At 39.4% G+C, this 17028-nt stretch overlaps 1 protein-coding gene across 1 annotated transcript in view; it reads left to right on the top strand.

The window, feature by feature from the left end:
• LOC133018221 (cadherin-18-like) overlaps positions 1-17028 on the top strand; it is a 123648-nt gene that overhangs the window by 59325 nt on the left and 47295 nt on the right. The window lies entirely within an intron of this gene.

The following is a 17028-nucleotide window of genomic DNA, read 5'->3' as shown; positions in this document are numbered from 1 at the left end:
GACTGCACTGTAACACTTGAAGTGAAGGGAGTGAAATGTATATAGTTCTTTAGACAACGTTCATTTGCACTTTTTATATTATACAATTTATTTGTTTATTTTTAATATTATATTTTGATTATTTAACACTCTTACATTTACATATATTATTGTATTGTTTGTTTGGATTATATATTGTTCAACATTATCTCGGTAATTTTGTTCTTTAATTAAAAAGTGTTCATTGTTGCGATCGTTGTTGCGTTTATTTGAAATAAATGCAGTCTTACAGGGCAAAAATACCGTCTGAGAGTTGCAATTCCGTTTTCATGAAAAACCGTTTTTTTATTTATTTTTTTGGGGGGGGGGGGCGCCAGGAGTGAAGCTTGCCTAGAGCACCAAATGTGCTAGGGCCGGCCCTGGCTGCAGCCTATATATTTTAGTTGGCGTTGGCGAAATGTGAAAACAAAAATTGAAAGCAGATCAGACTGGAGGCGGACACAGAAGCTGGAGCTCGGTAGAAACCAGCTACAGCTTCTGCTCTGATCCAGAAGCTGCGGAGCTGATCTCAGAGCAGCTGAGACCAGAGAAACTCTGTGTTTTCACTGTTTCCATAGTTAAGAAGCAGCAGGTGAGTCAGTGAGCGGCCTGCTCCATGTGAACGAGCTCTTATCTCACTGTCTCTCTGAGCGAGTGCGAGGGGGCGGAGCCTCGGGACCGGAGCACACACACACGCACACACACACAGACACACACACTCGCCGCTCCGGGTACTTCATGACGGCCTGATACGATTATGTTTTTTAAAAATTGTTGTGACTTAGTCAACCGCCAACATTTTCGTTTCGTCTCGTCTCGTTAACGAAAATTAAAATAGATTTTGTCATAGTTTTTATTTTCAAAGATCCTCTCGTCTTAGTCATGGGAAAAGGGGCGTTAACGAATATTTTTCGTTGTCGTTATCGTCAACGAAATTAACACTGCTGATAATAAATCATTGGCTAATACTAATGTCAGTTGAGTGAGAGAGAGAGAGAGAGAAAGAGAGAGAGAGAGAGAGAGAGAGAGAGAGAGAGAGAGAGAGAGAGAGAGAGAGAGAGAGAGAGAGAGAGAGAGAGAGAGAGCACAAAGTCAATGACATGCAGTGGCACATCCATCCAAATCCTCCATCTGTCCCACAGACCGTCCAGGAGCCAAGTATACAAACTTGAACCTTACTATGAACCAGCTGAAACCGACAGAATATTGTAATTAAATTGTACTCATGTTTCTTCTTTTTTTAATCCACAGAATGAAAATAATATTTTACTACTTTTTAATTCACTCACGTCTTTAGGGAATAACAGCTTCCTGCTGGTTAAAATGTAGGAAAACAATCATTTTGAGTCATCTTTTGTGGAATACAGCAACCATCTGGGCATTAGGATGTAATTCCTATAAACAGAGGGAATCTGTGGTGAGCTAATTATAAAAGATGCCATACTCATCTCCCTAGTAAAAACATTTTGTGAGAGGACGGGTGGATTTTTATATTAAACTTTATTTTGCTGCCCATGGAAACATTAAAAACCCCCTCAGGACTTCCACCTACCCTTCTCGATCAGCATGATTCCTCCTTTATATGCTATACAAAGAGAGACAGGAAATGAATTTGAGGCTTTGGCCACACACTCTGAGGCTGGCAGCTGAATGCTAAAGGCTTGTTAAACATGTTGCAACGCCATTTCAGTCAGCTGACGGATGAACTTAGCGGTGCAGGCAGGTGGGAGCCAAGCACAACATCTTTGTTGGAATTAAGTTGACATCATTTGGAGGAGAGGGGAGGCAAGAGAGGAAGGAAGAGAGAGGAAGAGGAAGTCATGGAGAAAAAAGTATAAACTAAAAATGAGGCGGGGAAGCTGTGAGAGAAGAAGGAATGAAATCAAAGAGACAGGGAATGAAGAAGAGTAGAAGAGTGGCCTAGAGAAACTCATTTAGTTGTAAGGGTGGCTGAACTTCTCCTTTCTTTTTGTATGTAAATATTTCCATTGTTTATAAGCTACATATTAACAATTAGTACCACTGATAGTGAATGAGTGAATCAAGCACACCACAAACCTTGTGTTTTGTGCTACTAGTTTATCAGGCAAGTGTAATACAACAGCCCTGCACTAAATCCTGCACACATCACGTTTGTAATATCCATCTTGTGTTGAGACTGTTTTGAAAGGTGATTCAATTTATAGGTCATTTTGGCTGCCACAGTTTTAGAGGTGCTCAATTGAACAGCAACACATTGTTGTTTTGTTGATCCTACTGATATCAGTAAAGGAGGAGTACAATCATTTAGTATTATAGATATATCCTCCAGAGACTCAACCTATTGACTTGTGTTCTCTGTTCTTTTTTCACATCTCATCTCATTTTACTCTTTTGAGTATTCTTTTGATCCTCGCTGTGTTGTAAAAAGAACATCCTGTGCTTTCCAGTGATGTGGGATAGTCTGGGATACTGGCCATCCAAAATGGCGGCTAGATGTTATATGCATTTAATGGAAAGAGGGGAGTGCTGTCATCTTGCCATGCTGACATCATTTGGAATGTGCTTGTGTACCTTATTGAAATTCCCCCACAACCTTCAAGAGGATAAGTGGTATATGAACTTTTGATGGCGTTTACAGTACAGTAGGCTACAATAATAGGCCTACACAGCTCATTGTTGGAAACATAAAAACTTTGTATGAAGAGAGTTCTGAATTTTAAAAGCTGGATAAACTGCAAAGTGATATCGTTTGCAATATATACAGGACACCTGCACGTGCAAAGGTGTGGAGAAAACAAAAAAACCTTTTCATACGTTTGAAAAGGTGCCATCACACCAAGTATACAGAAAACCAAAGTCTGTGGTCCCAAACTGAGCACTGGCAGCCAAGTTTCTCTTCAGATTTGTACAGAAACAAATTCTTATATACACTCTTTTAATTGCATCTTTTGTACCTGTTTACTTATTTATATATTTTTCACTTTTTTTCTATTTATACTAAGCACCTTTAGGACTGCTGCTAAATTGCGTACACTGTGCAATGAAAATAAAATGATGATACTCTATTCCTATTTTTCTCCTGATTTCCTGTAGATTAGTTATAAGTCATGGCCTGCCACTTTATTATTTTATTTATTCAATCAATCAATCAATCAATCAAGTTTTATTTGTATAGCCCACATTCACAAATAACAATTCGTCTCATAGGGCTTTAACATTGTGTGACATCCTCTGTCCTTAACCCTCAGCAAGAGTAAGGAAAAACTACTAAAAACCCTTTTCACAGGTAAAAATATGTAGAAACCTCAGAGAGAGCCACATGTGAGGGATCCCTCTCTCAGGACGGACAGAAGTGCAATAGATGTCAGGTGTAAGAAAACATCATCAGGATTTTTAGTAGCATCCATGAGGGTAAACATTTTTCAATACTATGTGTCAGGCAGTCCCGCTGCAATCACGGTCTCTGGCCAGCAGCCAGCAAGACCACGATCCAGCATCAGGATGGGATCCACTATAATCCACAGTCATTGTCCACCGCCGCCAGTTAGAATCCATCATCAGCTGCCGCCTCGGTCGTGGTCCCTCATCATCCGATGCCAACGCGACAAAGGATCCTCCATTATAGTCTTATATTTCATCATACATTTTCAAAAAGGAAAAGACACAATACCTTGCTTCCATGCCTTCTAATATTATTCGTACAGTCCCTTTCTTACCCCTCCTCCTCCTCTCTGTCTACATTATCTTGGGTTCATCGTGTTTCTTTGTCAATTCTCATTTACTCTCCGCATATTTAATAAGGTGATGCCAAAAGATAGCAGCTGCTAGCAGGTGCGTATCATCAGTGTTTGTATGAACAAAACAAAAAAACAAACTAGGAAAATTGTTGTCATGGGATGCAGCAAACATCCATTCTTTCTTGCTCTTATCAGCATTATGCTGATGCTATGGAGTAATTTCCTTTCTGTGCAGCTCTCCAGTGGCCTTGGAAAGAAGGTGCTTGCTCTGCGCCTTCATGCTTGTGTGAGCACGTGAATTATCAGGAGAGAAAAGGATGGCTAACCTTGGACATCCTCAAGTGGAGAGAATCTCAACATGAAAGCAAAACATTCAGACTGACTAAAGGGCTAAATGGGCGCATGTGTGTGTGTGTGTGTGTAGGGGGATCCTTGCAATCTGAACTCCTCTTTCTTGTCTCGCACCATGTCTCACTCTTGCTTTCTTTTTATCCTGGTCTTTACTGGACACATTGTTAAATAATTAAAATAACAACAATGTTACCTCATTTTCAGATTTTTTTATCTTGTTTTATGTCAGTTTTTGTAATCATTCGTTTTACAAAATAGTAGGGACCAGTGGCAGACAACACATAGGGAGCACCGGGACATTTCCCAGTGGCCTAAAAATCCTTTGGGCCTTGAACTGGTAACTTGACCAGCAATAATATAACAAGCAGGAATGAGTTGCTGGATCTTTCAAATCGACTTATCTTGCAACCGATGTAATGATGCTCTCGTGACAAGTCTCTATGAAAAACATAGCAACCCTCCGCTATATATATCTCATCTCCGCTATATGAAATCGCTACCTAAATGTACCCGCCTCTGATAGTATTATAAGAAGGTCAAGTCAGAGGAAAAGGAAAGGAGGGAGAGAAATAAGAAAAGAAAAACTTTTGCCTCAGATGCAGAGAAATACTGCAAAATATGTGACATCTTCACCAGGAAGGGACCAGCTCAGTTAAGTGACACTGTACAGCCGCACTTGACTTCAGTTAAACCGGCCTCCAATCATTTCACAGGTCGCATTATTTCTAAGCATTAAGCTTCAAGTATGTTTTTAAAATAAATGCGACCTTCCTGCAAATGTAAATTTGTTCCGTCCTTGAATACATTGATGAATTAATGAGGTAACAAATTAATTAAAATACAACAAAATTATTTGAACTGATAGAAGTGTTGATAAATTGGAAAAAAAATATGATAAACAATTATGAATGCATGTGAAACTATTTCAGAGAAAATTATGATTTCTCATTACCACTGTGTTAATAATTAGTCTAACTTCGTAGTGAAGAACTTAATTCAACCAACAAAATAACAGTCTACCTCTTTCCAGTAATTTCACATCACAATGACAGTTCACCACCTCAGATTATCTCCCAGAAAATATCAGGACAATCTGATGTACAATTTCAAAATCAAAGCACTTATAATATATCTTCACTGTTTTGGCTGTGGCAACAAAGAAGTAGATTCCGATGGCACTTTTACGTTTCATGTAGCTGATGCTTTTATCCAAAGCAACTTACATAAAGCATACAACCATGAGGGTTCTAACCCAGAACAGCAAGAATCAAGTAAGTACAATTTGCTCTTTTCTTTACCGTGGTTTATTAGACATCATCTTCTTAACCAAGGTGTAGTTGGATCAGATGTGACTTTAATCTGCGGCAGAAGATGTCTTGACTTTCTGCTGTCCTGATGTCAATGGGTTGCTCGCAAGCAGTCGTGATTTTGTTGAGTGGTTAGTCGCAATGATGGAGCCACAAGCCGATTGGCAGATGCAGAGCGGAGTGAACGTCCTGGGGTGTAACGTTTGACCATGTCCTGGATGCAGACTGGACCTGATCCTTCATCAGCACAGTACTCAAGTACAAGTGTCTTGAAGTGGATGCGGGTAGCCACTGGTAACCAGTGAAGGGAGCAGAGGAGAGGAGTATTGTGAGTAAACTTAGGTTGATTAAAGACCAGTCGAGCTGCTGCATTGTGGATGAGCTGCAGAGGTCAGATGGCATTAGCAGGCAGACCTGCCAGGAGGAAGTTGCAGTAGTCTACACGTGAGAAGGGGACGTATTCTCCTGATGTTGTGCAGCATGTATCGATAGGAGCAGGTAGTTGCAGTAATGTTGTCAGTAAGGGAGAGTTCACTGTCGAGTGTCACACACTGGGGCTACCACGGAGTTGTCAATGGTAATAGTGAGGCACACTTGACAATAGTGACGTCATTGAAAACATGGCAAAGGGATGTGAGTTACTGCGCCGCCTACTTCTTTGCTAGTCTGGCATCATCAACAAATGGGGTTACCCTAAAAAATTAGAGGTCTGGTGGTTTGCGTGAAAAGGGTGGCTGGAAAGGAGTCAAAATCCCTGCCGGAATTTTCATTCATAGTTGTAGTATTAAATACAATTTTATTTGCCATGCCAGAGAGTCTGCATCTCCCACACACTACCACGGGCAGACACCACTCTGACTGCACCATTTGTGTGTAGGCGCCTGGATGGTTCAGAAACAGAGTGGAAGAGGTCACCGACAAGCATATCAGTGTCTGAGAAAGAGAATATATCACTAATACCTGCTTTGTTGGAGTGTGGACCATGGAGTTCCCCTATTATGACGGAAATACATGTAAATAATTTAAGAGGCACTCGACTGTTTACACAACATGATCATATGTGTAATAGTAATATGATATCAATAATTACATGTGTAATACTGGTTTGTGGCTGCATCATTTCCTGATGGATGATCTTTTGTAGACTTTCTTTAATACATTTCTCGTCTGTGCGATAAGTCTAAATTTCTGGCTCAAAAGGATCAGAAACTAGTCTTATTTTATAAATTGACTTGTAATTTCCTCACCCAAAGAATGGACACGGCAGTTCCTGACAATAATAACTCAATAGAGTGGAAATAGAAAACATGTTGTGAACTATTTTCAGCAAAGGATTAATCCAAATTCGGTGCTCCGGTGAGTATTTGGGGCAGCAGAGCGGTGTCTGTGGGACTGAGTCAAATTGAACTAATGTGTGTCTTGATGGTGATAAAGGAACATGTCACTCAGTGTCTCTCAGTGATGTATTATTTATAGATTTCCTCATATTTTTGGAGAAAAACGGAGCTCTGATCTATCTGGCCTTGGATACACACACATTTATAGAAGGATACATTTGATCACCATTTTAATCACTATCTATTATATTATGTTATTCAATTTCTATTTTGCTGATGTCAAAGGCTGATCCCAGGTCAAAGTGATTGATTTTATAGAAAGTACATTTATTTTTATTAAAATTTACCTATTTATTTTTGAAAATAAATAATCAAAGTCACAGATTGTGAACAACATACTTTAATAGAGAGCATTGACGATATTTATGGATACACACCAAACCAGGTAATGGTGACATGAGCAACCTGCCTACAGCACTTTGTTTGTACAAGAAATCTTTAAATTTGTTTTTCCTCTGCTCACAAAGTATTCATTTACCTTGGTAAAAATAACCAAGGTTCAGTGTCTTACATCAGCTGCTGCAGGGTATGTTTATGTTAAAGAGTTGGATACTTGTAGTGATCAGCCCAAACACAATTATCTCTGACTCTGCTGCTTGATTGCAGTTTTACTGCTCTTTTCCAGGTTTGGCTGAGCACCACAAGGCAAAAGACCAGCTGGTGAAAATAGAGGAACATTAACCTTTTAAAGGGTCAGATACTGTTGTTGGTGGAGGGTTAGGGTTAAATAAATCTGTGTTCTGGTTGATGTGGCAAATGTTAGCCTGTGGTACATGGACACGTTTTTCCTGTGTGCGGTTCCTGCAGGGCACAAAACACTGACACACACACAAGATGCCGTGTGTCAAAAAAAAAGAAATCTGTGAAACCATCAAATAATCTTAGATTCTAAATTCAATCAAAAATGTTGACTCATCCAGCAGTTGACACACTTGTGACGTTATTTTTATAATGGTATTTGTTCGCAAGGTTAGCCCCAGCACAACTTTGGGCGTTCACATCAATGTGCTGCGGTTCTCTTCAGCTCAACGTATTCTCATGTTCAGGAAACATCACCTTCCTCATACTGTCCTGTGCTGATGCTCCTCTTTTCAACATCTGTCTAAAATAGTTTGATTTTGGGTCCTGTCTTTTTAAGGCCAGATAAAGCGGTAAAGGCCAGTCTGGTCTGATTGGCCAGCCAGCCCACTTTATTGTGATTGGTCAAAAGTTTCCACCGTGGAGCTCTCTTTACCACAGACTTTGGGCGATGGAGACCTTCACAAAACAAACAAAAAAACATAGAACACATTTAGAGAAAAAGGACAAACTGAGAACAAAACCCATTCATTCTCCTTTAAGTCTGTAGACTGTGGTGCTCTTCATCATGTGGAGCCTCCGTCTGCCTCTGTTTCGGGTCATTATGTTGCCGTAGGACCTGACCAACCAGTCTGATTTTATTGTGTTTCTTTTTTTTTTCTAACCACTCTGATAGAAACATACAGAAATACATCCAGTATTGTCATAATACTAATGTATATAACATTATATAATAATAATAATAAATCTAGTTTTATCCAACACTGTACTTTGTAGAGCTGGAGCGTGAGTACGTCATTGTTTGCATTGTTTTTTTTACTTCCATTGCTGCAGGAAAGCTGAAGTTTCCTCTATATGAAGTTTCATTTTTTGTTAACAAAACTTTCTTTCATGCAGATTTAAAATTACTTAGTATTATTTAAAGTGGACTTGAACTTGGTTTGCACATGAGCGTTTTATGAATAACTATAATTCTCTTAATGATGCACTGCATTTATTTAGACAAGTAAATGTACAAACTGCCATAAATTGGCTGCAGGTCACTCAAACATTGATGTTACGACTGGACATGTATATGTGAGTTACGAGCATAGTAACCGTTATCTCATCAGGTCTATACTGTATGGAACAGTGTGAATCTGTGTAATCATGTGGATAACCTGAATCTCCTTTCTTCACAGTTCAGTACTGCAGTCCTCTCCATATGGAGAGCATATGGTTCAGTGGGCCCAGGTGCAACATGTAGAGATACAAACTGGAATATCTGACTGTTCACTCCTATGTATCTGACCAGCGCAGTCTTTCCCCTACCTCTCAAATAAGGGTTAGGGTTAGGGTTAGGGTCAAGTTATATTGAGATTTAAGAGATCCGTTTCCAGTGTGAGGTTTATATTTATTAATGATTATGAGGCAGATCTTAGCTATTTGTGATGGAGGCTCCTGAACTATACTGTTTTGATTAATGTCAGACTCTATCAGCGTGATTCCTGAATCACTGCCAACAACTCTGGTTGTTTCAGCAGTTTTTGTACAGGAGGCCTGATGCTGTTAACTGTTGTGTATTCTCTCAGTTGAGGGAGGCAAAGACAAATGATGCTGTCCTGCTGACAAATGCATCATCAAACAGCTGTGGCTGTGGACAAATTACATATATTGTTTCATTTGAAGGACTTGTTATTAAAGACAGGATTGTTAATAGTTAGCAGATGGTGAAAGACCTGAGACCAATCAAGGTACAAATAGGCATAATGGTCAATACTTTACAACTTTACCTCAAGGCAATTGCGGTGTGACACAACATGAAAGTTGGAGCGGACCGAGAGGTAAAAGAGCTGATACAGCGGTGAAATAAATTCGACATTATATTACTTAAGATGTCTGTGACGGAAAAGTCACGTCAGAAGTCTTTTTAACGTACAAGCTGCTGATCTCCTGGGATTTTCACTCACAACAGTCTCCAGGGTTTTTTCTCAGAATGATGAGGAAACTCTTTCTGCTGAGGCTGCACATGGTAGAGTCACAATCTGGAGTCAACAGCATGAATCCATGGAGACAACCTGCTTCTTGTCAACAGTGCAGGCTGCTGCTGCTGGTGTGATGGTGTCGAGGATGATTTCTTGACACACATTGGGCCCTAATATCATTTATCATGGTTTCAATGTAACAGTGTATGTGAATACTGTTGGTGACCATGTTCATCCCTTCATGGTCACAGTTCACCATCTTCTAATGAACTTGCTGCAGCACAATTGTCCATGTCACAGAGACACTTGTATTATAAAACAAAAACATTGTTTGCTTCTTGAGAGCGACAACAATCAGTGAAATGTCTCTTTCTTGATTTGAACACATTAACATCAGGTGTTTCTTCGCAACTATAGTGGTTAATAGGCTGAATTCCTTTCTCTGCTGTAATGTTAATTGGATCACATGCACTCAATGGATTGCCACACTCTACCTTTGCCCACTTTCTACAATATACTTGTATTTCCATTTTTCTAGTTCTAATATCCTGTGTCAGTAGTGGCAGCCTAGTTGCCAAAGAATTTAATTTAATCATTCCAGAAATGTTGAAAGATTAATAACTTTAATAACTAACACATTTAAGATGTTAAATACCTGTGCAGACAATCCCCTAAGAACATGAAAGCAGACACGTCCTACTATTCCTATTCATAGCTTCCCTCCCCCCTGCTTTCTGATATGTGTCTGTTTCTAAAGAAGTGAAAAATATCCTCCCCTTATCTGTTCCTCCGCTCTTCCTCACTCTCTGTCTGTGTGCGACGGATTACAGTAAAAAATGGGTCTGGGGCAAGCATTAGAAAGCTCCATTCATAATGTCAAGTGCTCTTGACTGAGTAGAATTTGCAATCAAATGCAATTCCCTGCATACAATCCTTGTATTATTTGGGCTGCTCTCATTTCAGAGCGGAGCGGGTGGCAGGATGTGCACGGCTCAGGGTCTTTTTGGGTTTTCTGCTGGTGGAGGCCAGTTTTATGTCATTCTGTCAAAAGAACTGAAGCATGGATTATACAGCCGTCTGGGAAAATATGTCCCTTCTAATCAAATTCAACATTGGCACAAAAAATATAAACACATAAAAATAAAACCTAGTGAAAACTAATTCCACCAGTCTCAGTGCTGATTTTTCTCCCTGTCTGATTTATCAGAGTTGATCTATGCTTCCACCTCTGCTAAGACAAGATTCCTCCAGTCCATGGCTACTTTTCTTTGTCTCTCTCTCTCTCTCTCTCTCTCTCTCTCTCTCTCTCTCTCTCTCTCTCTCTCTCTCTCTCTCTCACCAGTCCCCTACTCTCATTTTCAGACGCTCTCTAGTTCCTGTTGTCCTCTGTCTTGCTCACTCACTCACTCACTCACTCATGCACTCACTTACTCAGTCCATGTCTGTCGCTCCGGATATGTCCCTCCCCCGGTCCCTCTGTGTAGTACAGGTGCATAATGTGTGCTGCCTGTCCTGACCAGGCTGCACTGTATCTCTGTGCTCAGTCTAAAGGGGCTGATAAGGCCAGATGGCTCTCTGCTTTGTAAGCCTGTGAAGCGAGTAATGCAGTGGAGCAGAGCCTCCAGGCTCAACACTGCCTTCATCTCATGTGGGAGAAGTGTGTGTAGGGTAAGGGTAGAAATTATGTGTCTGTATGTGTGTGTGTGTGTGTGTGTGTGTGTGTGTGTGTGTGTGTGTGTGTGTGTGTGTGTGTGATTCTGTCCTTGTTAGAACCAGTTCAGACCTTCTAAGTGTGGATATTTTTCAGAATTAGGTCATTTTTACTCGATTTCACTCCTTCAGGCTGCTACTTTTGCCGTTACCTTTGTTTCGCATGCTCAAGACTCCATCTCTTAAAATCACACAGCTCGAGAATAAACTGTACCGCGCACACAAAATATTCCATTTGAATATAGTGCATGTGTGACTTACTGCATTTCCAGTTATTGACCTCAGAAGCCAAGTGGACTGCAAGTGGATTTTAAGAACACACTCAAACAATGAGATCCTCCACTGGCTCATGCCACTGTGACTCAGTTGCTCTTTTGTTGTGAAGTACACCTGAAGAGGAACAGTAACACAGCAACAGTCAGTCGACGTAACTCATCTGAAAGTAAAACATAAGAGAGAACACATGTTTATGTAGAATGTGTGCCGAGCTGTTATTTGAGGGAAATAAAGTATTTTGTTCTTATTCATCCTAACTTACCCTACATTATAATTTGATGTCATTGATACCTTTTGCTTTCATGTATATTACCATGTGTTTACACTGTTATGACCATATTGTCTTTACTCCCACCCTTCCTTTTATTTTTATTTTTAAGTTCATTATTTATATGCGGTAACTATAAATACAGTTGGTAGTCCATTCGTTTTAATGTGTGTAAAATAAGAGAGTGAGACTTTGACATTTTATTGAATAGTTTCCGCACATAAATAATGAACTTAAATATAAAACAGTACACGGAAAGTTAAACCCAAAATTAGTCTCAAAGTTATTTTCAAAAATGAACACTCAAAGTAAATAACACATTGGAGGGCTGTATTATCATATTCAGAGGATGCACATGCTTAGAGATTAATTTATATTCAGGAGGGGTAATGTCTCCCCTGCCTGGTTGTTTCTTATGAACTCTGAATACCATCCTAGTATCATATGTGAATACATTTTTGTAATACCTTGTTTGAAAGCTTTGAAGGTCCTCCTAAGTATTTTTTTTTCTGTTGCATCAGAAAGCAATCAACATCTTAGCTGCTATCTAGCAGCTGCATTGTTCCACCATAGTAAAATGTAGTCTGTGGGTAAAAAAAAAACATGCATGGACAACTGGAGGCAAATTTTTAAGAACAAAAGTCCACTGATATGTGTAAATATGTGTCGTAACTGCAATAGGTCTAGGAATAATGAGCAGAAGGAAAACTCAAGAGTATTCTCTTTACAATGATACCATGAATATGCATGAGATGAGAACGTTTTTAGAATGATAAACAGTATCAGATTTAGAAAATGAGAACAAAGACACATATAGTTGTTATGACATGATCCTTAAGGGATACGTACGAGTGGGAGCACAGACTGTGTGGGTTGTGTCCAAGCACACACATGCTATTTTGGTTCATGTATGTGCAGCAGCACAAAGCGCGAAAGGGCTGAGTGAAGGAGAATATACTAGGTCAGAGGGGGTGGTGATTAATAAACACTCTCTGCCTGTCTCTGTACTCTGACTCCATGTACAGATGCTCCCTCTCTACACATGATGCTAGCCTGGTTATATATACACCTGGTGTTAATATGTGACCATAGTGAGATTTTATCGCTCTGTCCAGCTCAAGGCACCAGCTCCTCTCGTCTGCACAGGTCCCCCAAAAAATAAAAGAATTGGGGGGGGGGTTTGCGTTTGTCTGCCTTTCATGAGGTCTCGTCTTCACTCCGTCCTCCTGTGTTTACTGGCTAATGGCTGCCAAGCTGTGTCGAAACATTGTCACATGCTATTATGTATTACTGCCCATATTGATCACTTGTCCACCTCTGGTAGTTTGGCCAAACGGATCACAATCTATCTTCAGTGCATCTTGGGTATATTAACACCTGCACATTTAAGTGGTCAAGCACTATCCAATTTTAATCCAAGCACCCAAATCACATTCCAATGCCAGGGGGATTTGGGATGTCTGAAACCTTGTCACATTGAAACTTGACCACAGAAGCTAAAACAAAAATGACCATGACTTCTCCAGCAAATCATACAAGTTTTCTCAACTTTTTGCATAAATAGCATAAACAGGGAGAGTAACACAATTTAGCCAGCTACTGATATGTATATATGTGATATAAATCCAGCTTTGCGTAGTTCACTGTTCAAAATAGGTCCTTTATTTATCTTAGACAACCTGTTATGCATGTGCTCAGTTGAGGCTCTGTAACAGGCAATATTAGCTACTGCTCCCTTTAGAGGACTCTTTAAAAGCCTACTATGATCTAATTGGCCAAACATCTGGAGGCTTGCCGAGGGGCATTACACTGAGCACTCAAGAGCACCGCTTCTTCCTCAGTAAAACTGTAAAACAAAGTAACTACTAGTAATTGAAGCTGAGGAGGAGCTGTGCCTGGAGAAGATTACCTTATAGAGAAATCCATGACGAGCTGATGTAGAACAAACTTTGCCTTCCGAGAAGTGTGCGCACGAGTTTTTGTCCTACTGGGATTACTTTACCACATTATTTAAAAACTTTAAATACAGTGTTTCCCATTAATTATCTAGGCCGTTATGGCTCAAATTTTTACTGCTACAATTTCACAATGAACAAAGACATTTTCAACTTATCATAATAACATAAGGGATCTCTAACTTGTTGTGTAAAGCACTATTTGCAGCCATGCTCTCTGTGGTGCTGTTGAGCTACTGCATGCTTGCACTATGATCCATTATGTTTTCACCATCCACGCAAAAAATCCGACCTCTGCAGTTGTGGCATGCAATACAGTTGTTTCTCTTAACTTATCTTCCACTAATTGGTATGTGTACCTGTCACTCGGAATCTGTTGCACGTGCGAGTGGACTTGCACCCTCATTACCAGCATCGATCGAATTAAATTAGCAGTAAACACTGTAATATATAACATGTACATGACAGAATTTAGGGAAAAGCAATAATAGATCCCTTCTAATGAAGGCAGACTTGGTTGTTGATCGTGCAGCATGAACTGAAAAAGCATTTCACAGAGCATAAAGCAGCTGTGGATAACAGATATAGCAATAATCACTTAGCTCCCTTTATAGATCATTGCAGACTAATTTACAGATGTTCCTGTGAGACCTCATTAACTGTATGCAGATTTTAAATGCAGCTGCTGCATCCGCTGAGCGGGGATTGTCTAATTAAATTAGTTTATTAACATTTTCTGCATCATTCTAGTGTTGCTCTGCATATGCTTGAAGTATTATGTTTGTTCGCGAGGGCAAAATCATCAAATTAGTTGCAGATTGACTCTGGATTCCAGACATGATTCTGAGACATTTGTTTTCAGCACTTCTACCATAATAGCAACAACTGGCAACAGCTGTTTGTTCCCCACCAGCCCAGGTGTGTTCTGAATACAGAGACACCAAAATAACACACAGACAGGTAAAACTAATTTGAAGGTCAGAAAAAGTAAATAGTTTTATAACACCTGGCATTTTACCACCACAAAACGGCCCAGTAGTATATAATGTATATAAGTACCCCACTGTGCAAAATAATTGAACATACAATACAAATACAAATGGTATTGTTTTCTGTTGAAGCACAGCTTGTGCTTGTACAACATGTATGGAGACACATCAAACTATAATTCTGTAATGGAGCCCTTAAATCGCAAAATACCGAGATAACTAATTCGTCACAGGTAAAGATTTGCCTCACAGTCACTATTTTTTCAACGAAGCTTAAGTATTTGAGTATAATGTTACTGCAGGCCTTAACTCATGGTTGAATATTTTTACAATGTTTGCACTTTTACTTAGGCAGGTGATCTTCTCCCACCCTTGATTCTAGACGTAAAACTTTTTATTAAAATTTAGCCTTGTATTAAACTGTAGTTTTTGATACAGAATCCTGATTGAAGGACGTTTTTATCAGTTCACTGTGGAATGCTTATCAGACATACTGTCTGCAGTCTCTGCTGTAGAGGCCTTCAAGAAGCTAAAGACCCATTTACTCAAACTGGCCTGCTACAGGAGGAAACACATTGTTTCTTGGCTGCACGTCTTGACTGCGAAATTATTTAAAATGAATACATCTAAAATTGATTGTTTTATTAGGAAGCAATAAGCAAACAGGAATACAAGCTGTGTCAAATCTATTTTTAGTTTTCAAGTTCTCAAGATTTAAAAAACATTTCCTCAAACAATTGAATAATACAATGGGTGATTAGATCAAATTAAATAAGGTTGTTTTAATTAAATTGCCTTTAATATTGATAATGCCATCTATATTTCATGAGGCAATGTAAAACATGAAAAGTGAAATGTATTATTAACAAGTAAAATGTATCTGTGTGATGAATTTAGAATGAGCCCAGGAAATTGACAATGGTACAATTCAAAATAGACATCAGTAATAGTAAAAGTAATAATAAGTAGGATGCCGATACTTAAAATGTAAGGGGATGTATAATATATAGATTGAATATAAAGCTCATATACAGGGTAACAGAATATTAACAGTGTGAACATATGTATAGTGAAATAGATTGCACATTAGCCATTGAATTTCACGCACAGATATGAATATTGGACAGTTAACAAGTGAAACTTGAGTTAAGTGCAGAAGACCATTAAAGGTGCGTGTGGTCTACTGGGAGCAGAGCTGGTTTTACAGTCTTACTGCTGCAGGAGGGAACGACCTGCGATACTTCTCCCTCAGACACTTAGGGAGGATCAGTCCGTGGATGAAGGAGCTGCCCAGTGCTGTGATGGTGTCCTGCAGGGGGTGGGACTGGTTGTCCATCAGAAAAGACAGCTTCACTATCATCCTCCTCTGTTAAACCACCTCCACTGGGTCAAGGGTGGATGGAGCTGGCCCTCTTAATCAGTCTGTCCAGTCTCTTCTCGTCAGCAGTGGAAATGCTGCTGCCCCAGTAAACTACTCCAAAGACAATGGGCGCTGAAAAAAATAAAATGAAAAAAGAGCCAAATTAGACGTTAGAAAGAAAAATAAGCTATAAGTTAGCGAGAGCTGCCGTAACGGGCTGCCGCTAGAGAGGCACCATATTGCACCTGCAACATAAATGCCAAACTTAGTGACTGCCTGCATCTATTATCCACAGAAGCTAACATTTGAAAATCAGCAGTTTGTAACATAATGCAAGAAATGAAAAGACATAATGCTAAAACGCAAAGGTGAGACTGTTGGTATTATGAGTGCAGCAGTCCCCTTAAAAAATCCCATTTAAATCCATATCCACATTTTTTATTAGATCACAGACACTCTCATGGATATCATGTCCCTCAATATGTAGGTTTTCAGTTATTAAAAATATACTGGAAAAAAAATAACAAAACTTTTTAGGAGTTTCAGGGGTAAACAGCGTTGCAGCCAAGTCCAATTCATATGAAGAAAATGGTAACCGATTCTTCAAACGCAAAAAACAAATACAGAAAAAAACATAAAATGCCTCCATACTGCTCCTGTGGTGTCATCCAAGTGTCTGCATGCTCCAACATTCAAGTCCGACTCGAACCGTGTAATTTACACCATGTTTTAAGCCTAAATGTCCTCTGTGATCCAATCGTGAATGCTGCTCGAGAGATGACTGAACACTTTTCAATGTAATTTCTTATGTAATATTTCTAAGTTTTATGAATGCGTTTCAGAAGATTACAGAAGAAATTCGCTTTAATCAGCATTGATAAACAGTTATAATGATGTAATTTTATAACGTATTACC

The sequence above is a fragment of the Limanda limanda genome, chromosome 13 (genome assembly GCF_963576545.1).
Source record: "Limanda limanda chromosome 13, fLimLim1.1, whole genome shotgun sequence".
Taxonomy (NCBI): Eukaryota; Metazoa; Chordata; class Actinopteri; order Pleuronectiformes; family Pleuronectidae; genus Limanda; species Limanda limanda.
The sequence above is the reverse complement of the archived record's forward strand: the minus strand, read 5'-3'. Positions and strand labels throughout refer to the sequence as shown.